The following is a 23,733-nucleotide window of genomic DNA, read 5'->3' as shown; positions in this document are numbered from 1 at the left end:
TGTTAAGAACGACGTGTGTGAATGAGTCGTTAAAATCTTTGCTTGATCCACTAGAGGCACTGCTGAGTATGGACTTAAACACTCACACACCTGCAGGTCCCCTCTTGACAATAGTTTAAAAAATTTACCAGATGGTTTTAGACATGATTTTAGTATGATTTAAAGCATGTCCAACAGGGGACCTAAAAAATGTCCCCTGTTCACTTTTTAGTCCCCTCTTAGTGGGTGTGTAACGACGTCGAGGTCCACTGTTAGATAGGTTGGTAAGTGCACACACACACACACACACACACACACACACACACACACACACACACACACACACCATCCAAACCCCAAGAGCAGCAGCTGGAACTTGTTAATTGCGAGCGCTAAATTCAAACGCTATCGCTATCTTGGTCGGCAGTGGCATAAATATTAATATATCATAAAGAGCCATAAAAAGCTCCCCTAGCCTCATTTGGATCCATATATATGCGGCTGTTAGTGTCTGTTGGAGAGAAAGGGACCATCATTTATTGAAGGTGGGGTGGGGGGGTGAAAGCAGGCCTGCCACAAAAAGAGCCCCAGTAAAGATGACAGGAAATGACTTGCTCTCCAGAAAGAAGAGAGCTGTGAAGGATGAAAATAAGAAGTGGAGCTAACAGCATCATCCACGGGCCAAATAACCAAAATGTCTTCTTCAGAGTGGAGTGTGGAGAGAATCCAGAAAAAACATCTGCTCTCTGGGAGAAGTTTTGACCAAATCTATACACATACGCCTGCCTTACTCCTTTGATATATACACACCATACACCTTCTCTCTCACTCACACACACACACACACACACACAGACACACACACACACACACACACACACACTTGCCCTGTCCTTGATACTCAGCTGTCCAGGGTGCACCAGACGGTAGAAGTACTGTTGCGCTGCACTGCTGCGCTTGCTGTTCCTCTCTCTGCCCGGCCTGGTGTCTGCCTGCAACCGCTGAGAGCAGAGCAGAGATGGCAGGTGTTGACAGAGTTCCACCTGAAGGGATTTTATCACTCCTGAACGCTGCCGCTCCCCAGCTGCTCGCCTTGCTGCTTAATCAACACGGACGTCACGAAGTAAAGGGAAAAGAGCCGGGGAAAGTAGAACCATAGCGTGTGTATGTGTGAGTGAAAATGGGGGTGGAAAGAGGTTTATTTGATGAAAGGCAACCCTGCTTCCTTTCAACAAATGTAATTAGCCATCAGTAGGCTCATTAGCTGTAACGGAGATTGTAAACAACATGCCTGGCAAATTCACAAACCAGTACATCACACTAAAACCACAAGACTATGGCACAAGATGAGGAGTTATGTTAACTCCTGAAAATCAAGTGGATTCATCGCTGCCTTACCGAAAATGCAGCAAAACCAATTAGCCTAGTAGTCACTTGCTAAGTTAATTGGCGGCAGGAGAGTGGAAGGCCTGCATTATTTTAGGCAGTGTGTTTCAGACAGGAGCCCCCTTATTTGACATGTGAATGGGCTGTGGGAAATGGAGACAAATTATTGCAGGGTTATTGACTGACTGACCGAATGAGATGGAAAGCAGACAGGGAGTAGGAGGGGGGGAGAGGAAGGAAAGGGGGCAGACAGAGAGGATGACTTTAGCTTGCTGTATCAAGGTCTATTTTGTCAGCACAAACTACTCTTAAGCAATATAAATGTGTACACATTCCCTTCTTCAAAATGTCACAGTTGCTGAATCAGTGTTTACATCTTCCACAATGTGTCACTTTAATCTGTTATGCAAATGCAAACAAAAAGCTCGCCCCAACATTAAAATTCAAAACATACGATTGGAATCTGCACTTGTCATTCTTGATTTGTCTTTCAATACAAGGACTAACTAGATATTGAATATTTGAATAGTTTTTGATGATGTTAGAGTGAGAATATGTAACTTTTGTTATAAATAAATTGAACTCTTAAAATTCTTAAACTCAAATTTAATTGAGACCTGTGATACCTAAAATCACTACAGTTTTTATTGGTAGCCTATTTAATGTACCAACCTGCAGCTACAACCTGAAATGAGATGCATATTATTACAGATGAAATATGGATTAAATGTATCTGATAAATGTATATTGTACGACTGTTAGCTGCTCCACAAACAATGGAGGTTCCCAAGCAGAACTATTAAAGGACCTATTAATAAGTCATTATGATAAGTATAAAAGTCTAACTGTGAGACCCCGCACAGCACCAACTGACAAAGTTAGTTACAACTAGCTAGTGAAGAAAGTGGGCTATTTAGCATCTAAAGATAGCCAGATATGTCCCTCAGGAGTTGGCGGAGAGCAAAACGGAGCTAAAAGGAGTGTGAATATTAGACTTACATTCAGCGGGTCAACAGAAACACGACTAAATTAATGCTAATGTTGCTCCGTGTGTGAACAAGCAACTGTTTGCTAATGTGTTAGCTACATCGGCTTTTCTGCTGCCCCCACATGGATAAAAAAAAAAGTGAATAAAGGCTGATTTGCATCAGCATTTTATATCATGATCAGATGAGAAACATAGGAAATGCAGATTTGACCTCTTTTTATTAAATATGTAAATTTAGCAGTAACCCAGTGTATAGGGTCAAAAGTTACAATGCCTTTTAGAAAAGAGTGAATAGTTAACTAAACATTTCTTCAGCAGTAACCAAAACAGCTAATCTGCATGTAGCAAGTGTACACACACAGAGAGAGGGCTGTCATGCAGCTTTTTGTACTTTAAAGCAGTCTTTAATGTGTACAGCACATTAGTCTAATTGATTTCTTTGGCACACCGGGCAGTGTTGTTCCCCACAGCGAGACTTCTGTATCTTATTCCTCTGCTTCTCTTTCTTTTCACCATGGTGATTTATTTGTCCCCAGGTTAGAGGCGTCACTGCCTTCGGAGTCGCATACTCTCCCAATCAGTCACAGCAAGGTCCAAGGCTCTCAGCTGTCTGCCAAGCTTTCTCTTAAGAAAGGTCTTGTGTGTGTTTGTGTTTATATGTAAATAAGAGAAAGAGATACAAGGTATAGCCAACACGAGTGTGTGTGTGTGTGTGTGTGTGTGTGTGTATGTGTGTGCTGTGGACATGCTTGTTTGAACAGTAATAGACAGAGTACAGCAACAGTGTGACTTGCTTTATTATAATCTATAAGTTTTTCTCTCATTCCCTGTGCGAGAAGCTTGGTACCATTAATGTTTTTATCTGCTGCCAGAGAAACCTACATTATGCAAACCAAATGCATGCTGGGACACACACCCAAGTAGCCTGCATGACAGCTAATTGCAAACACTGGCATAACACACACAAACACTCACACGATGCTTTACATAACCAAAAAAATGCATCAACGTGACATTTATCTCTTAACTTGGCGTGTGTGTGTGTGTTTTAGCCCACTTCCCCTGCCAGAAACTCAAAAGAAATGAGCAACGAAAGAGGTGGTGAGGGATTTTCTAATTGACAAGCTGTCTAATTCGTTCAGTCTTCATGTATATGCACACCACCGTCATCACCAACGCATACAGTGAATATGCATAAACTAATTGCCCTAGACAGAATAGTGCTGGAATGCTGTTACAATATCTTTAGAAAACCTAATGACTGTGGCCCTGTCATCGCCAGGCTCCAGTTTCTTTGTTCCCGTTTTATATGCTCATAGTAGCATTCAGAAATAATGACACGCATACACACACGCACACATGTGCGCACAGATAAATGGGAGCCAAATAATGTGGGTGCAGCGGAAGCACGGGGGCTATTCTGTTGAGAGATGTTTTGAAGCGCAGGAGACACAGAGAGAAAATAGGGCTAATTTAAATTGCCTGATGTGATTGGGCTCTATTGTGTGGTCTGGGTTTGCTAATAGGTGGCAGTCAAAGGAAAAGCAGGGGAAAGGATAAGAGTGAGGGAGTGAGGCACAGAGAAAATGGGAGAAAAGCCTTGATGTGCAGAGCTTATTAGGGCAGGGCTGCTGAATTGGACTTGATCACTGGGGATTCTTTGGCAAAGCCAATATATCAGCACATGCTCTCGCTGACAAACTGCAGTGTGACTTTCCTCTATATACAGTACACAAACACACACGCATACATTCACAAAACAACATACTCTCACAAGGATATATATACAGTTTCCACATGCATTTAACACAGACAATCACACACACCTCCTCAGTCAGAAGATTGCATGTTTTCCCCTTGGACTCAAGGCAGTGAGATCATAAACTCTGGGATACTGAGAGCATCTGAGGGTGGGGGACGCAACTGGGCTCTAAATTGGCCCAGCAGAGCCCCATTCTCCTTTCTGCCTACTGAGCTGAGACAGAGTGTACACAGCTTTCATTTGGCACAATACGTCACATCATCTGGCATCCAATCGAATTTTGTTGTCTCAATTTGCTTTGTTTTGGATGAACCCATAACCCGCCAAGCAATTTGTACACTACTTTTATTGCATAGCTGGCCTGTCTGCCTGCTCGGACAGCTGCGCACACGCCCCTTGGATTGGGGTTGTGAGTTGCCAGGTTGCAGTGACAGATGGGTTGGAATTATATGTCGTGTGTAGACTGTGTTTCATAGATGATCTGGCAACTTGGGTGACGCCAGACAAACATCCAAAACTTGGATCTGTGTGTGACGATTATTCATAATAAAGTTTGAGAGCCGTGCAAATTACTAGAGATTCCTGGGAGATGGCCTTAAAATTCAGCAGAAACGGGAGTGTTGGTAGGTATGATTTGTACTTGAGTTAAAGTCCAGGTAGTACTAAATTATAACACTCCTTACTGAGGCTACTCACACAACCTACCTACTTACAGTACTGAAAGTGTAATCGATTACCAACCAAGAAAACTAAGGTCTTATCAACTCCCTGGTGAATTAAAACTCCTTTCAGTGTAACTGTGTGGTGGGAGCCAGGCGCAGTCCTCTGGTGTATCACAAAGTTTGCGCCTACCACACCTCTGCATTCATTTGGTTAACATACTGTATATACACAAACAGACACGGGAACCACTCAACGTCTATCATGGTCTTAACATTACTTCATTCTGTTTTCTTTCTGTTCCTGACGTCTGCGTCCAATCAATAAAATCAGACTAAGTCTGGCTAGCAGCTTTGTAAGGCTGTTATTAGGCACAGTGGTGCTTTAAACTAAATGTTTATTAATGCTAGCTTTACCATCTTAGTTTACAGTGTTAGCATGCGAACATTTGCTAGTTAACACTAAACGCAATAAACAACTGGAGGCTGATGGGAATGTTATTAGTTTTATTAGACTAAAACAAAGTATTGGATAGTTATAGATTTTGACCTGACATTGGCACAGGACAAAAAGTCAGTGGATAACCAAATACAGTCTGGGGACCATGAATGTCAGTACAACATTTTATGGCAAACCATCCATGAGTTGTTTCAATAAAGCAATCATATGACACTGACTGTGTCAACGTACACATATAACAACCTCAGAAAGGGGCAAACAGGCAAGATCTCAAAGCCCTCTGTACAACAGCAGACATGAACAACTGCTTTGATGATGTTTTAACATCCATTAGCAGCATCACCTTGATGACTTGATAAATCAATCAGCAGTTAGCTGACAGTGGAGCCTCACACGAGAATCCAAACAGTCTGCCGTCCAAATGAGAAACACAGGGAGCTCTGAAGACAGCATGTTGTTGATGAGTAGGACATAAGGAGAAGATCTCATTTTCTTTCTTATTCGTTCTCATTCACTACCTTTCCCTTTTGTGCGTCCAACAAAGCACACTTTAATCACTTTGACTTTGAACACAAGCCCCTAATGGCTCCCAGGAGTTCGATACGGCAGCCATCTTGACAAATTCCTTCTGTCCGGCATGGAAAGTGATATAATTTTAATAGGAATCCCGTTGCTCAGATATCTCACATACGGTGATGGAAGAATGATGAAAAGCTGCATCGTGGGGAAAATATTAAGAGGATGATGTGCAATCTGTAAGCATGGCTCATTATTGCAGATCTCAGCACACATTTCATTTAAACCCTGAGTGGTAAAGGATAGCCATGGCAGATTGTCATACCTAATTGTATTAATGACCACAGTACTACTTAAATCAGCTTGAGGCTGCTTTTGCTTATTTCATTATTTAATGCTTCCTAAATTCGTTTTTTCCTGTCCCCACCAGACAGTATAGCCTACAAAACAACTGACACTGAAGACCACTGTTCATATCCTTTCTCCTACCTTAAGTCAACACGGGTTACTTTTAACCATGATAATGACCTTTCGCTAACGTTGACCAGGTAGTTTTTTACTATCACCTAAACAACAGTAGCATTTTGAGTTGATATAGCAAACTTGTTATCAGCATTAGCATTCATTCATTTGAGTGTCCGGCCACCTGGCATATGTAATTCCAATATTCACTCTCTTTTAGCTCTGTCTTTGGTCTCTACGAACTCCTGAGAAATATCTCTCTCTTTGTGTGCTAAATGCTACACTATGTTCGCCAGCTAGTCGCTAACTTTGTCTGTGTAAAACCAGAACAGTTTGCAGAAAGATGCTAGAAAGCTTCTGCAGAGCTGAGCAGGACTGCAGATAAATCTCTGTGGGTTCACGACTACAAGGGAACCTGTTCACACGTAAGCATCCACTGTAGGGCTGAAACGATTCATCGATTAAATCGATAAAATCGATTCATAAAATGCTTTGACACAAATTCTTTGCATCGATGCTTCGTTTAATTCATATAACTGAAACGTTCCGCCGCACTGTTTTGCACGGACACTTATTACTGTTGCACAATGCGCTTACATGTGAGGAGAAGACAACGTAATTCGATGGCGCTAACTGCACAATGGAGAAAGACAGAGAAAAGAGTGGGGGACAAAGAGATGAGACAGGCCAGAGAAAGAGGCAGAAAGCATCCAGAGTTTGGGATCATTTCAAGTTAAAAACAGACAAACAACATGTACAGTGTGTGTACTGTAAACAAGAAATGGCTTACCATAATAGCACGATGGTAATGTTGCAGCACCTGAGCCGAAAGCATCCAGTGTATGCGTCAACGGACGGACCCGAAACAAGGTAATGGTAATGTAAGCGTTTGACAAAAATCATGATTGCTAGCGGAGATAAAGGCTAGAAGGAAATGTACGTTAATTATGGCTATCTTTAATGGCTAGTTAAGAACATAAACCAATATGGTGGCTAGGTAGGATGTTTGTATATTAGCTATGTTTAGCTCAAGAAAATAAAATGCTACAGTGAATTTGAGCTACATTCATGCACTGAACATCTGAGCCAAACTAGCCTAATGCTGCTGTTTGACATAACTTCTGACTACACCACATAGTTATAAAAAAGGTCTGCCCCAAGGCATTTATTAGTTTCTGACTCTGATGGGGGGGGGGACAGTTCCCAAAAACTACTGTATCTCTGAACTCTCACACATGTAGGCTATTCTATGTGATATATTAATATATTAGGGGGTGTAAGTAGAGATTGGAGCCTAAAGTGTACCACTACAGTACAGCAGGTATATTTAGTTTAGTTTGATTGTAGTGAGTGGGCCAGCTGGTGTAGGGCAAACCATCAACAAAGTAAATAAATGTACATTAGCCAGTCTTATGAACTTACTGTATGATAATTCGTAAAAAGTATTAATATTTATTATTTTTCCTCTTTCAGTAAATCGCAGAGTCGTATGGATACCTTCGTGCGGACACCTGCATCATGTTCAGTTGAGCAAGCAGCTGAGCTAACAGACAGCATTTTGAACATGATTGTCACTGACATGCGCCCGTTGTCAATGGTGGAGGATGAAGGCTTTTGGAAGATGATTTCTGCTTTTAACCCAAGGTACACATTTCCTTCAAGAACCTACTTCATGAAAATGATGGAGGAAAAAGTAAGGCTCCTACAGCTCCCAGAGGGGAGAAGTCACAGGGCAGCTGGGAAGAATCCAAGATGGCGGCAAGGTAATGGCGACCTGGATATTGGCATGTAAATATGATTATTACAGTGATTTAGGACTAAAAATAGCAAAGGTAAGGCACAATTGAAAACAATGTTAATGTATAAATTCGTGTTTGTTGTTAAGTGTACTTCGACTGGTTAGTCTATGACTTTGGGTTGTGTAGTGATAGGAGTCAGAGCTGACCCGGGTAATCTTACAGGGGTGCCGAACAAAAGTTTTTTTTCATCCAATGAATCGATGGAATAATCGATAGATTAATCGATTACTAAAAAAATCGATAGCTGCAGCCCTAATCCACTGTTAATATAAAAATATAAATTACAGCTGCTTTACCGTTTTTTTCAGTTGCTAACAAGTGTTTACCTGAACTTAAAGAGGTGGTATTGTGCTTTTTGGCTTTTCTCCTCTCCTTTATTGAGTTATATATCTTTTTTGTGCATTTAACAGGTTTGCAAAGTGAAAAAGCCCAAAGGGAGTTCCCATCTCCCACAGAAAGCTCTGCTCTGAACCGCTTGAAAACAGCTCGTTTGTAGTCCAGCCCTTCACTTCCTTTACTTGTGACGTCACAATGAAAACGCGTCATAAAGATTGCCAAGCGGCTAGCGGGGTCAGGCACGCCCTCAAACCAAGCTAGTCTGAGCGGAGGCCCTTTGGCTCGACTCGCCTTTGTTTGGTTTTCCGTTGTAGAAATGTTGTACCTGTACCTACTTACAGGTACTTTTTTTTGTATCACCTCACCTCCGTCGAGGTTCCAAGCGAGCTGAGGGATACTAAAATGTAACGTGAAAACACGACAGACTGCTGATTGGTCAGAGAGAATCGTCACTATTCACAGCACTGCAGACAGAGGCCAGCAACAGAAAGTTTTATATTTTGAGGTGAGAAAGTGGCTGTGATGGAAGCCTGCGGGAGGTGTGTGAGGCCGGCCAGTAATGTTGAAACGTTTTAACTTGAAAAAGAGAAAGCTGTGTGGATCGCTGGTGTGTGTGTCGCATTGAACATTACGTCGCGGCAGTTGTGTGTGGCGTCGTTATGACGACAAGCTACGTACTATCTCTGGGTACTATCTGCAATGGAAAACGGAGCAGGGCTGTAATAAAAAAGGAAGGGGGAGTGGGGGGTACAGGAGCTGGCCGAGTGAAATTGAAAGGATTTGAGGACATCTATTGGCTGATGTGAGTTTTCTTCCTTTCCAAGTATCAACAAGGATGTGCGTTTGCGTTCAGCTGCCAGTTCCACACCTGCACACGCTCTCTATCAGTGGTAGAGAGAGTGGTGTTATATTACCCATTAGTAGAGTAGAAGTAGAGTAACGTTAGCTATTACTTTTTTAAGCTATGCTAACTAGTAGGTAATAACTACATTATTTCTGAGTAACTTGCCCAACACTGAGTTGACAATAAGGATCGGATAAATTGGGTATGTTTTGATAATTGCTTGTTCTATCTCACACAGGCTCCGCCCTCTACTGGACTCTATGGATACTACCTCCTACGCCCTTACTGTGCCCGTTTGTGCGTTTCTATCTCTTGGATATGTCGGGTTCCTTCTCAGGATCCTGCTCGCAAGTGCGCCCTGCTGACATCTCTTTCGGCGAGCGTTCACAGCGCAGCTAGGCTAGTCCGCTATAGCCGGCGAGAGACAGCCAAAGTCAGATCTCTCTCGGTATAGCGGGACGAAAGAGATCACTCGCTGCTTCAGTTGGTTTCTTTTCCTCCACGAGCGGCTCGTTGCGCCTTGCTGCAGCAGGCGAGGCTGTCTACCCTGCCACTGCTTCACATGGAAGCTGTGAGCTTGACATTGACGTCAACACCGGGTGACGTGTCAACCACAGTCACGCCAGCTGCATTCATGGCCCGGTCGGCCTTTTCCAACTCCGGCCATGATGCGTTCAAGGACACCACGGCCTTTTCGATTGCAGCCCTTGGACGAAGTCTAAGCCTTATTATTTATTTAAAAAAAAATAAAAATAGGGTGACAGAGGCTGATGCACACCACCAGACCTCCTCCCTCCATTATGTGTTTCATGTGCTGCTGTGTACACACTGAAAATGCTGTGAATGTTCAACTGATTAAATACAGTACATTCCTAAAGATCATTCTCCTCCCCACTGAACCCCCCTCATCTTCGGCTCGGTGCGTAATGCGCTTCAGTCTCCACAAAACTGCTAACCTATGCTAAGCTAATGATCCGACCTACGGCCCACACTGCTCTCCTTGCTAAGCTCGAGAGAGACAGTGGGAGGGCACTTTATCACAGTGAACAGCGGCTCATTCTCCCAGCAGCAGCTCGCTACAGTGGAGAGGAGGATGCCCTGTCCTGACTTGGCTTCACTCGGCAGCTGTGTTGATATTGACTGCTCCACTGGCGCATGTTGAGCCGTCATTGGAGCAGCGAGCTGTGGTGCGTTCAAAGACACCAAGGAGCAACCGGCCCTGGTGCGTTCAGGGACACTATAGCCCATTCAACGTCGGCCCCCCCTTGGGCTAAACTTCCATTTATGGAGAGTTTGGCGGTGGAGAGTGCTGAAGATGCGTTGTTCACGCGTACACATTTTCATGCAGAATGGCGACGCCGCTGCATGCTGACAAGCTGGGTGGACAGCATTCTGAGACGAGGCTACTCTCTCCTGTTCGTTGGGATCTGTTTTCTCTTTCCTGCAAGGTCTGATGGAGAAGGGGCGCTCGTGCTGCAGCTATCTCTCCTGTCACGGGGGGTTTAGTGACAGGACAGTCTTCACCCACCCCCTTGTGATACGCTTTCTGCAGGGTGTGAGAAGACAGTGACCAGTGTCGTGTCTCTCAGCGCTTCAGTAGGACTTGCTGCCTGTGTTGGCGGCTCTAATATCTGCACCTTATGAGCCCCTGGAGCAGTCCTCATTGACAATGCTATCTCTCGAACAGCCCTGCGCCTTGTTCTCACCTCTGCTAAGAAGGTGAGTGAGCTGTGTGCCTGTCGGTTCACCCCAGCTGCATGCTGGTTCTTGGTGTCCACAGTGCAGCCGGATTAAGACAACACACCTCCTTTGTTCTTAAGAACATAAGGAGCATGTTCAGGTCCAGGACAATAAATCTGGATGCTTTCAACTCCCCTACCCCACTTAGGGTGCAGGGGGGTGAGAGTGCATCTGTTGTGTCCATGTGTGCTATGCTAACGTCCTATGTAGAGCACACAGCCCCCATTCCATGCACTGGTCAGCTGTTTGCCTGTTTCAGTGCAGTCAATAAAACCCTGTCCAAGAAGAGCCTGGCCAGCTGGCTTTGTGAGTGAATCTCCCAAGCTTGTACACGGGTGGAAACAGACCCACCCATAACGGTGCGTGCACATTCCACTCGGAAGTGTGGAAGTGTCTACGACCCTTTTTCAGCGGGGTGTGTGTCGAAGAGATCTGCACAATGGCATCTTGGCCCTTACTGTGCCCGTTTGTGCATTTCTATCTCTTGTATATGTCGGGCTCGTTCTGGGGATCCAGCTCGCAAGTGCGACCTAGGATCTGAAAAGTGAGGATCTGGTGACTAATGGGTGTAGAGGGGGAACATACACTGGCAGTGCCTGACGTTCCAGTGAGAAGTCAGGGAAATGTAGGTGTTAATGGTCAGGCCAAGCCTCTCTCAGTCCAGCGACCTTCTCAGGGGTGTCCCACCATTCTGTCACTAGGTGGTTGGTGGTTGGGGCTTTGGCCGGCCTGTGGCCGACCTGGTTGGCATGGTGGACTTTGGCTTGTTGCGGCTAGGGCGGACAGTCATCGGGCTCCACCCACTGTACCCATAGAGTCCAGTAGAGGGCCGGAGCCTGTGTGCGATAGAACCATAGACTGTATATAAGAAATGGACGTAGTCATCGTGACGTCACCCGTTGGTTTGTGGACTGCCGTTTTGAAACCTCGAGTTTGGCCGATAGGGCGCCGCCATGTCGAGTTTTTGCAACCAGGAAGTGCCCGGAACTGACGATACAGAGGAGCTAACGGCCGTGTGCGGAGCTAGCTAAGCTAGGTGCTAACTGTAACTCACGTTAACTGTCATTTAAACTGGGCTGATAACTTTGTCTAGCGAACAACAGTCTTAAAACTAAATGTACTCACCAGAGAAAGTGAACAGCCGACTCCTAATAAGCTTTTTCAACTGCGCTGGTTAAATTTACACATAGATAACCGCCCTGAAACATACTCTGCTTTGTGGTCTATTTTAAAATAAACAGGACCATAATTTACTAAATGAAAATCATTTTGTGCTGAAGAAGACTTGAAACTAGCGACTGAGACCATAAACTCATCAAGAAAGTGTTTATTGGGGTAATTATTTAGCTGAGAAGTAGGGTCATTTTCCCATTATTTCTAATGGAGTCGGACTTCTTTTTGCAACCAGAAGAGTCGCCCCCTGCTGGATTTTCAATAGAATGCAGGTTTCAGGGACTTCCACATTCGCTTCATATTGTAGACTGGAAGCTTCCCGCGTGGATAGAACGAAGGCTCCGCCTGTGCTTATAGAACTATGTTTACCATATCGTAACCTTCATTATCGGCTATCTAATGTTTACTTTGACTTTGTTGTCGATTGATCACTCATGTAGTACTATATAGGCTACACTTTGCTGTATGAATGGTTGCTTTTTAAAGTCGTCCTACAGTTTATGAATAGACAGAGACTGATGTGGCTGTTTGATCAGATTTTCCTGAATAATATTAACTGATTGTTTAACAGTCAGGTCTTAAACAGGCAACAACCTTTGCTGCAGTCTCTTATTCATTAAAAATAATCTATTAACTTCTACTAAACTAATTTAAAAGTTAGTAGTTATATTATTTAGTTAGACTCAATTATTTCATGCTGCATGTTGCACATTTAGCTGTTGATGTTTGGTAAAAAATTAATACAAAATAATAATTATTATAGAGAGGTTGCGATGGAGCAGTGGATTAGACACTTGTCTTTGATTCCCACTGCAACACATCCACCAAATAAGTTATTGTCATGGCTCCTGTTTTACCATCCATGTTATAATAGAGCCGCCGCCAGTTTTATCGGGGTCTCAGTATATTTTCCTGCTTTTTTGCCCTTTGCCAGTCACATGCCTGAATTAGCCAAATAGTACATTTTCTGCTTAAAACCGCAGTTTGTTCTTTAAACAACTCTACATTTCAAAATGCAAAAAAAACATACACAAACTCTATCACAATGCAGCAAACCTGACTCAAAATCAAATCATTCTGTCAAAACGCTAACAAATTTTCTTTCCAAGAGGACCAGATCAATCAATCATAGCACGACTTTCTAAATGCAAACATTTGATGGCATTTCAAAAGCTGCATTACTTTTCATGTTTCAGATCTTCCTGCATACAGTAGACAATGTGAAATCCATTGTTTAATTGTAATTCAGTTTCCTTTTTCTGTAAACCACCCTACATTTTTGGCTTGAGGGGTCGAATGTGTGGATTTTTGGCAACAGACTATGTAAAAGTAAATGAGTCATTTTTACTTTATAGAATGTAGAGTAGGAAAAAATGTAAGAGACAGAATTACAGAAGTAAAGTTTTAATAGCAACATGAAAATGCAGCCAGTGATCAACATGTGTAAAATACATTTATGTTCCTTCTCGACAGCCACTATGCTCCTCCAACAAACGCCGTGTGGCTCTGCCATCCATACACAAAGCAATCTCAGTCCCGGCTGTTCTCATCTGATCACCATGGTGAAACAAACTACCACATGCCATCAGAGCAGGGGTGCCCCTCTCTAACTTCAAGAGCTAATGAAAACTCATCTCTTCCGAGAACACCTCTTATAAAATCACTAACCCCTAACCTCTGCACTTCCTGTGTCTTTATCTGTCTCCTTACAATTCTCTTGTGTTGATTGCACTATTCGTTTCTTCTTTCCCTAGGTATTTACCCTATTGATACTGGGCGTGCTACTGTAATAGCTCTTACTAGTATTTATCGTCACTTTTGGATCTCTTACTGTATTGATCCTTGTTGCATGTTGTTTCTCATATGTAAGTTGCTTTGGATAAAAGTGTCTGCGAATGAGTAAATGTAAATGCACAATTGCACTGAAACAAAAAATGCAAAGAAGGGATAGAAACAAAAATGCCTGTCCTGTTCTAATCCCTATAATCTTCAGCCTTTGGCCACATGTTCTCATCCACATCACATCTAATGTCATCTCTCGCTGTGGACCTTAGATAGAAACACTTAGTGGTTCAGCTACTCCTCCCAGTCCTCTTCCTCTCCCTGGCCCAACTATTCTTCTCCCTTGTACAGACATTATTCTTTCTCTCCTCTTCTCTGTTGTTCTGTATCCACATAGGATAAACTCAACTCCCTTTTTACTGCATTGTGAATGTAATTGAAAGAACTTTAACAACTATGTCTCTGGTTGAGATTGGAATTAGCTATGGTTGATCTATTTTACCCAAATTACAATAAAGGAGCTATTTCTCAATGTTTCAATGATAAGTTCACTAGATTTTGAGCTGTTATTGTAGCAGAAGTAAAGGCTTTATACATTATTTAAGGTTTTGAAAATTATATCTTCATTTATGACATGTTGTGTGCAAGCGTTTGTAAATAACACAAAAAACATCCATAGTTTTGGTATTGGTTAATCTTGTTCGTAAAGAAAAACTTAGCATTTTAGAAATGGGTTAAATGACACATGCATATTTTGTGGAAACCACATGAATTGTATTAATTGTATGGTATGGTAACAGGCCGATGTTGGGCTAATTGTGTTTAGAGTTTTGAAAATTTGACTACAGATAGGTCAAAAGGTTGTTAGCGGTTGTTAAAAAAAAACTGTATATTTAATATAATCAGCTTACGGCTTTAGAAGTTTTGCAATCACAATTTCTGAGAAACAACCACCAGCATTGAAAAACTGCCTATCCCTTCATGGCCAACAGTGTGTATAGTACAAAACACGTGTGTGATCACATCCAGCCTCCACACGGAGCTTCAGTCTGATTATATTTGAGGCCATGGCGCTTGTATTGACGAGTGGCAAAGAGGTATGGTGACAAACAACAGGGGATAACTTCTGATGGGGGACAGTGGTGTACTAGCCTCTCATCCCGCTGTTAGACGTCTGCAGCTGGATGAGAGGCTCTGCCCTGGGTTGCGAAGCACTGGAGGGGGGGCCTTTGAGAAGACGAGTCGATGCGAGAGTGACCAGGGCTTAAACAGAATTTACATTGTGGACATTAATTAATAGTTAAATTAATATACACACACACACAAACACACAAACACACACACACACACACACACACACACACACACCCCTTGAGCAAGAAATCAGGACATCAAGATTCAAATTGATGACTTCCTTGACGTGAAACGAATGACTAATGCAGGTTTTAACATATTGCAATATTACATCAAAATTAGCCAGCCTTCCAGTTGTGAACTAAAAATGTCTCCACATCCTGTAAAATCACAGCGGGTGCTGTCATACTGTCCTGGCAGTTGTTCTGTTACTTAACGGCAATGGAGCAGCTCAGGGATTTGTCACTGGATGTCATCATCATAACAGTCTGTTTCTCCTCTTCTCACATCCACTAAGTTGCCCAAATTTTTTTCACTAAAGCTCAGTCGTTAAAATACAATAAATGACACAAAAGGAAAAACTGACACTTCCTCTCTCCTTATCAATAAGCATCTGTGAGCTGGTGGACTAATTTCTCAATTGAAGACTGTTGCTTCTGAGAGCGTCATGTGTTTTCATTTTCATTTCATCAGAAGTGTCAAAACGTCAAAGTCTAACTTTAGAAAAAAACCCACATGTAAATATGCATGCATGCCAAGGAACACAAACACATGACAACACACCTTCCCTCTGCCAGAGATTTCAGTCCCTTGATATGGCTGCCACAATTCAGGGTGCTTCTTCTGACGTGTGCCAGTCTGACTTGTTTACACTTGTTAATTGCTTAAAGGCACTAAGGACTATGATTAGATATTCCTTGTTTGTGCTGCTGGAGAAAACGCACACAGTTCAGACAGAGAACAAGTCACTGCAGAGCTCGCTAATTATCCCTGTTGTGAATTCAAGCAATGGACGTTTGCCCCTAAACCACAGGCATGCATATGAGAGACATTCATGGACTGTTGGGACGTCCATGAATTTCTGTCACGGCAAACAAAGCTGAAATAATTATATTGTTTTGTACTTCGTCATGCAAGTGATGTTATTTATTCATCCTATTTTTCTGGTTAATTAAAGGAATTATTTAGAGTGAGAATCTGGTTTAAAAATCGAGTCAACAGAACAATACATTTGGGGAGTATCCATCACTTTGTGCTGGCCTGGCTTGTTAGCATTCCGGTTTGCCAGCATCCTCTAGGGAAATACTTCCGCTGTGAGCTTCGAGGCCTAGCTGTCATCACAAATATAGTCTGAGTAGGCCCCTGGGCTTAGTTAAACTGACATAATTTCCCCCAAATGATGCTCAGACAGTATAAAATGTTATTCACAACCCAGTGGGGGAAGGTAATGGTGCGTCATAGCTTAAATATTTCAAATGATTAATAATAAAACTACTGACATAACTGCGGTAATGATTGTTTTTCTATGCCCATCATCAACCTGCATGTAGCATCATCAATTTGGGTAAAATGTAATGTTGTATAATGCAGACAAAAGGACTGAACTGGCCATTTATGAACCAGGATAATCATCTCGGGACGCTAGAATGAAGGTCAACGCGGTTATTTTGTCAGGCTGCAATATTTCACTGTCCTGACTGTTATTGAATGTCTGACAAGCTCAGTTTCAATTCAGCTAATTCAGGAATGAATTGCTGCCCAGTAGTTGTGTTAATTACTTCTTGAACTGTTTTCCAGCCAACATAATGTTCTCCAATCATGCAGCACAACACACAGCACATTGTTGTGGCTAATAGCGCAATGCCTCATTGACTGTTTGCTAATCTGCTCATATGAGAAACCATTGGACAAACATTTTGTTCAATTGGAGGAATTAAGTAAGGGATTAAGCTCTGCAAATGTGCAGAATTCCAACATACACAGTGTTAATTAGCATCCTGGGATATAGAGAGCCTATATCCCAGATATAGATCTGTAAATCAATGCAATTGCTCATTCAGCTTTTCTTTCCTTAAGTTTACTAGCCATATTCGAAGACATACCAGCACTACCGGCACTTGGCTTCGTCCATATTTTTTATATATTTTTCCAATATTTTTCTCTATAAGTTTCCAATAACCAATAATATTCAAGAGGAGAACAGATTTTAAAAGTTGATAGAAAATTTATTTTCACTCTCTGAAAGAATGTGTCTTAATGATTACAAAATGGGGTTTTGCCATCTTTAATGTAGCTTGGATGTCAAGATAACAGTAGAAGTAGTAGAAAATGGCGTACATTTTAAATGTAATTCAAATCAGGACATTGTGGGCTTGTACAAAGTTTGGACAATTACTCCACATATTAAGAAAACCCACATTTACAGCATTAAAACATTTCATGTGGGCAGACTGTATATGTGCAGAAATAAAACATGTGCCGCGTCATCGTAAAAAAAAGGTCTGGTAGCTTCTTAGAATATCATTAAAAATCCTAAATGATGTGCTAATCTGAGGGGCACTGTGTGTGTGGGGCGGGGGGGATCGTCCACATTGAGATGCAAAGCTGTGACGGAAATCGCCTATTTGCCTCTCCAGATGACGCCAGAGCTTGCCTGTTTGACACAGGATTAATAACAACAATACAGAGATTTATTTGCTTGCGTAAAGCTTGAGGTCTCTCTTGCCTCCTTTCTCTCTCTTTCGTGCGCTCTTCAGTGGTTTTAATATTTGACTCATTCCTCCACACCACAGTGTTCAGGCAGAAGCAGAAGATAGGAAGAATGCTGTGAGTGTGAGAGCATGTTGTAACCTTTTTGAAGTCATTCTTTGCGTCAAGGTCCTTTGATGTTGGAGACCATTTTACAGCCAAAACCCCATTTGAAATGCACAGAATAAACCATCAAACATGTGAAATAATAGTCTTTCCGACAGCAAATGAAATCTCATTGAGATGCATCCTTGTGGACTAATAAAACAGCACTCGGTGAGGCAGAGCTGGCTTTCTTGAAGCTTTTAAGAGGAGGCCACCATCTATTCTGTTTTGTGCACAGCTTAATCGAATTTGTCGAAGAAAACAACAGATGAAAGCTTGTCTGAGACATTTCCTTTTTGTGTGTGTGTGTGTAGCTCTGCCTCTCTCTTTTTTCTGTGTGTGTGTGTGTGTGTGTGTGTGTGTGTGTGTGAGCATGCATCTGCATCAATCCATCCAATCTCCAAGCCGACCAGCCTCTTGGGAAGTGCTGTGGTAGCTCAATTAGTAAAGCAGCAAGCAAATTACAGAGCATTTTTTCCTTCGTTCTTGCTTCCATTTCTGTTGTTTTCCTCACATACGTTTTCTTTGTTTTTTTTCAGAAAAGAAAACCAAGACTTGGAGTTAAATAAAAGAAAATCACACACAGTGCATGCACTCACACATTCACTCTTTCACACATACACACAGTCATATCCGCAGGGATACGAGCAGGCACAGGGCATACAGAGTACCATATCACATTTTGGCCTCAGCAATCCACACCTCTATACTCTGTGTCAGCTCATACTCCATGACCTGTGAAGGTGAAAGCCATAGGAGCCAATTTGAGCAGACAAAACCATTCAGGGCCACTTTCTTTCTTTCGCACCTATAGGCTATATCCAGCTCTTCCACTATGCACCCTCCTGGTAACAAAAACATTCAAAGGAACCTTGTCAATAGGATATCTTGCTGACTATTTGAATATTGTGTGCGTGATTTTTTTTACTTTTTACCAACCTCTTTCATAATAACTGTTCATGGCTTGTGATTGGCTACAGTCCAGCAAGCTTGAGAACCTTTCGACCCAGTGACACAGGGCGCTCTGAGTGGTGTCAGAGGTGGCTAATCGGTTCTGCGGAGACAATTTTCTGGTGTAATTAGTCTTCAGTGGGAGCTCGGGTGGAACTGCGCCTAGTCTGCAGTTATTGTGGAATGCCATTCTGTTGTGCAAAGCAATCAACAGGTGTCAAAATGGACTTGAGTCTTGGTCTTTGCAATCACCTTTCAAGTTGTTGTAGGTAATCTAGTAACCTGTGATCCCAGGGGTGTTGTTAGACACTAATCTCTAAGATTAAGATCCCCCATACTATACATTTTGCTTAGCCCATTGAGCACACATACCTACAGTACATCACCACCAGAGTCAGTCCTGACCTCCGACCTGACTCGTGATCCATGTGAACAAGTTGTCATTGCTGCACACACCTGACACCGCAATGTTCTTACTACAATCCTCCCTCTTTTAAAACAGTCTGTCTCTGTCTATGTATAATCCCCTGCACAGTAGGTTATAGATGTATATTGCTAACCTGAGGTAGTAAGGCAAAACAAATGTAGTTCAACATTTGCTTTTTTGCCAAGAGTATGATGAGAAGATTGATCGATCCGCTGACAGGGCACGAAGAGCAGGAGTCAGCCGGACCACCGATGGGGCTGAGGCCGGCAACGGCCCAGCGCTTGCAGGCCGGGGATCACGAGGGACAGGCTGGTGGCTAGCTGCGCTAGCGGGCTGGGGATCAGGAGGGACAGGCTGGAGGCTAGCGGCGCTAGCAGGCCACGGACCAGGAGGGACAGGCGGGAGGCTAGCGGCACTAGGAGGCCAGAGATAAGGGGGGACAGGCTGGAGGCTAGTGGTGCTAGCAGGTTCTGGCTCAGGACCAGACTGGGAGCTAGTCGGCTGGGGATCAGGCTGGGGGCTAGCAGGCCTGGGAACAGGCAGATGGCTAGCAGGCCGGGGACCAGGCTGGGGGCTAGCAGGCCCCATGCTAAGCCCAGCATGAGGAGCACTGGGGGAATTCAGAGCCGATAGCAGGGATTCTTTGAGACGACCCACATCCGAAACCAGCCCAGCCATACCAGGAGTACTCAGTAGGCGCGGTTGTTGGCCCAGAGCCTTCTCAAAGCGGGCTAGCGTGTCCAGCCTCTCATGCCAATCCTCAGCCCTTAAGTCCCAAAGGAGATTGTCCGTGAGGGTCCTCACCTGGCACAGATCTTCTGGGGAAGGGCTAATGTCCGCCGGGTCCATCTCCGGTCCAGTCCAATGATCGCAGAGCGCAGGCCGTGGTAACGGCCCAGACGCAGACACCTGCAGGGGCACGCTCGGGGGCTCCTTTGTGGGTGGAGGGGCTAAGGCGTGGAGGAAGCTGGCATCCCAGGGTGGGACAAAATCCCTCAAGCGAGGCTCAGCCCACAGCAGCTGTTGAGCCCTGGCGCGGAAAGCTTCCTTCAGGCCGTCATTTATAGCTCCCTTCCACAGCTCTTTCAGCTTGAAGAAGTCCAGGAGCCAGGACTCAAATTCTGAGGAGTCGGAGGAGAGGGGTGAGGGTGAGCGTGCTGGGTCCATGTTGGCTTGATCGTTCTGTTGTGATGGTGTGGTGTGGGGACAGAGAGGACCCAAACGCAACGCTCAGAGGGAAGGAGGTTTATTGAGGGAAAAAGGGGTTGAGGGACTGGAGTGGAGAGAGAGGTGGATGCCGGGGAGACACAGGCACGGGGAACCGAGGAGACTGAGACCAGAGAGCCGGGGGACACTGGGGCCGAGGAAGAGAGGAGGCAAGGGAGAACTGGGAGGATGCCGTGGGGGAAGTCCGAAGAGGAGAGGACCGGAGGATGAGCCCAGCCAACAGAACGGAGGACGAGGGTGAGTGAACCTGGGAGGGAAACAAACAGAAAGACAGGGTTAGTGACCCTGTGGGGACAAAGCAGAGGGAAATAAACAAGATGCTGAATGAGTGCGAAAGCTTGAGAGGTCGAGTGGCACCGGGTTTGGAGCAACGATGATCAACTGGGGTGGAAGTACTGGCAGAAGTGGCAGGCAGAGGAGGAGGTTGACAAGATGCAGGTGCGGGGCGTTAGCTGGGCTCAGGAGCAGAGGGAGAGAGAGAGAGAGCACACACAGGGGAGGAGACACAGGGGGGCAGGCAGAGAACAGAGAAAACCAGGGAAAAATCAGAATCACAGACAAAAAAGGAGAAAAAACCGGGACACTCACCGTCAGCCGGGCTGCCACCACAACATATATGGTAAAAATTAAGCTACCAGCAGCTTATCTCGCCCCCTCTCTCTTTTTCCCACTTTTTTGTCGCAGCTTAGCTTAATTAGCATAAAGACTGGAAACAGGAAAGCTGGCTCTAAAGCTCACTTATTAACAATTTACATCCATAGAAATATTGAAGCATAACAATCACACATACAGGTGCTGTTTTTTCCATTGTACAGAGCCAGGGTCTCCTGTTTCCAATCTTATGCTAAGTAAAGCTAACTGTATCCTTGCTTTAGCTTCATATTTAATGGACAGATACGAAAGTTGCTCTAGTCTTCTCACCTAACTCTTGGCAAGAAAGCAAATAATAACATTTCTCAAAATGACAGACTACTAGTTAGTCGGTGGCTAGCAGTGGTTGTTGTCAGAAGAATCACAACATTTGCATTTGAATTATTACCTGTACAAATCACTTTTTTAATTGTCAGGTTGAAATGTATTTTATCTTTTTATGGCAAATGAAAAGCCAAAACTTCAATTCATCCTAAAGTGATTCTGTTTTCACCTGTTTTGACTCAACAGTCCTGAAGACAGAGAATACACAAACAAAGAATTACATATTCATTCAGGCCAATGTGTAAATAATTCCTCTATGCCCTTGGTTTTTTGTTTGTTTGCCTGATTAATGAGTGCATTAATTCTGCCTATTCAAAATGTAACCTTATGCAACAGTGGGGACATCTGACAGCTTTTTTTCTTCCTATTCCCAGAGAACAATAAAGGAAAATGTAAGCAACCCAAAAGGTCATGGTTATTGCAGTAATATCGAGACAGTCACTACAGCTCCAAGAAGGAAATTTAATTCACTTTCTTAGTTATGTGCAGTTAAAGATTATGTGTGCATTGACATAAAGTAGTAGCTGTGATAGAAATTAAAGATTTGCTGGTCTATACATGAAAATAGATTTGTTTTTTGTTTTACAATGATTATCTTTAGCTTTGGATTTGTCTTTTTTGTTATGTAACCTTTACATTTAGCGCAGTACAAGAACAATCCTTTGAAGTTGAAGTTTACTCTCCTTGTTTGAAGATAATTTTTTAACGACTTTGACTGCTTTGTAGGGAATATACCACCATTTTGTGCACACCGGGAAATGTGGCTATAACTATAGTGGCTAATTTTCAGACTTCTTCCAAAGTCTTAAGAACATTTTACTATTTTCTTTCGGTCAGTGCACTCCTCGCTCTGGGTCAGCCTATCTCTTAAATTTGCACAGTTTTATGCCGGATAACATGAGCCTACCGGCAGCTGGAAGCTGTGTGTCTGTGTGTGCTTAGTTGAGACATGGGGTGCATTATTTCTCGAGGTGATTTTTGAGCCGATTTGTCTGGCTCATAGCACTCCCACATTTGTCCCCAAGCCGGATAAGCCAAACACAGACCCCTCGCTCACCCCGTTGTGCTTGGTCCAGCAATCAGCACAGGCGTAAAATGAGCAGCAGCCGCAAATGAGAGAACCGCCTGGCATCTTCATGAGGTATCAGGTCAATCAAGCCCACTTTAGGCGAGGCGTGCGGGGGCCCCGAGGCTAAACACTGTAGTACAGAGCTCAATAAGCGCCTGTTGGGCTCAGGGGCAGCTTACTAAATGAAAGAGGATATTGGGGAGATTGTTTAGTATTATCATCGTTCATCATTGGTCCTTGGTTGGCTGTAACAATACGATGCTTGGTTACTGCCTCCCCCCTGAGGTAGACTACCAGCTGCCACAGATAAAGATATATGAGCAGATCGGAGAGATAGGAGGAAGACAAAAAAATGAGATTGTTAATGGAACTGAATGGGACAAATATGTATTTGTGACAGAACAGGAGGGGAATCAGGAACACGTAGAAATAAAAGAGTGAGGAGAGAAATAAATGAGAGGATAGATGGGTGTTTGTGAGTTCTTGCGTTGCTATCCCCCATCTCTATACAGTGTAGTTTCAATCAATTTGTGGTGGCTGTTCTTAGCTGGCACTAAAATGGGGGCTGCAGGTAGGATAAACTGGTGGTGGGGGTAGTTCTGCCTGGACACCCTGGAGCCAGCAGTAGCAGCTGAAGAGTAAAGGATGAGGATTAAACTAAACTCCATTTTAGAAAGCACCACCCACTCTCTCTTTAGTGAGCTGATGCAGCTGCAAAGCTCTGCAGCCACTGCCTCATTCCTCAATAGATGCAACCTTGTGGCGACCGCCATCACTGTACAAAACATGTAGTTTCATCAAGGGCAGTACAGGAAGCTGTCATGGTCAAGATGTAATAATCAGAATAACATCAAATTAGTGTCTTTGTTTGGATATCTTTTCTTGTGAACAGTTAGACAGTGAAGAGCAAGAAAGAAAGAAAAAAGTGTGAGGGACAAAAGAAAAGGGGAGAGAGAGAGGGAGAGAGGAAAAGGATGGCATGTGATAAAGGTCACTAGCCAGATTCAGACTCATTATGATATAGATGAAATGAACAAAATGATCAAGTGGTTATTTCAGAGAATTCAGATTTCCCACAACAGCTGGCCCTTGTTGGCACTGTTCCTTAAACTACTGATTAAAATCTTTCGTTTAGACATTTTTTTACAAATTGGGTTCACCCTTTGGAGAACTTCCACTTAACTAGAGGATGCAGGTGCTGCCTGCAAGTT

This window comes from Micropterus dolomieu, linkage group LG12 (assembly GCF_021292245.1).
Source record: "Micropterus dolomieu isolate WLL.071019.BEF.003 ecotype Adirondacks linkage group LG12, ASM2129224v1, whole genome shotgun sequence".
Lineage (NCBI taxonomy): Eukaryota > Metazoa > Chordata > Actinopteri > Centrarchiformes > Centrarchidae > Micropterus > Micropterus dolomieu.
The sequence above is the reverse complement of the archived record's forward strand: the minus strand, read 5'-3'. Positions refer to the sequence as shown.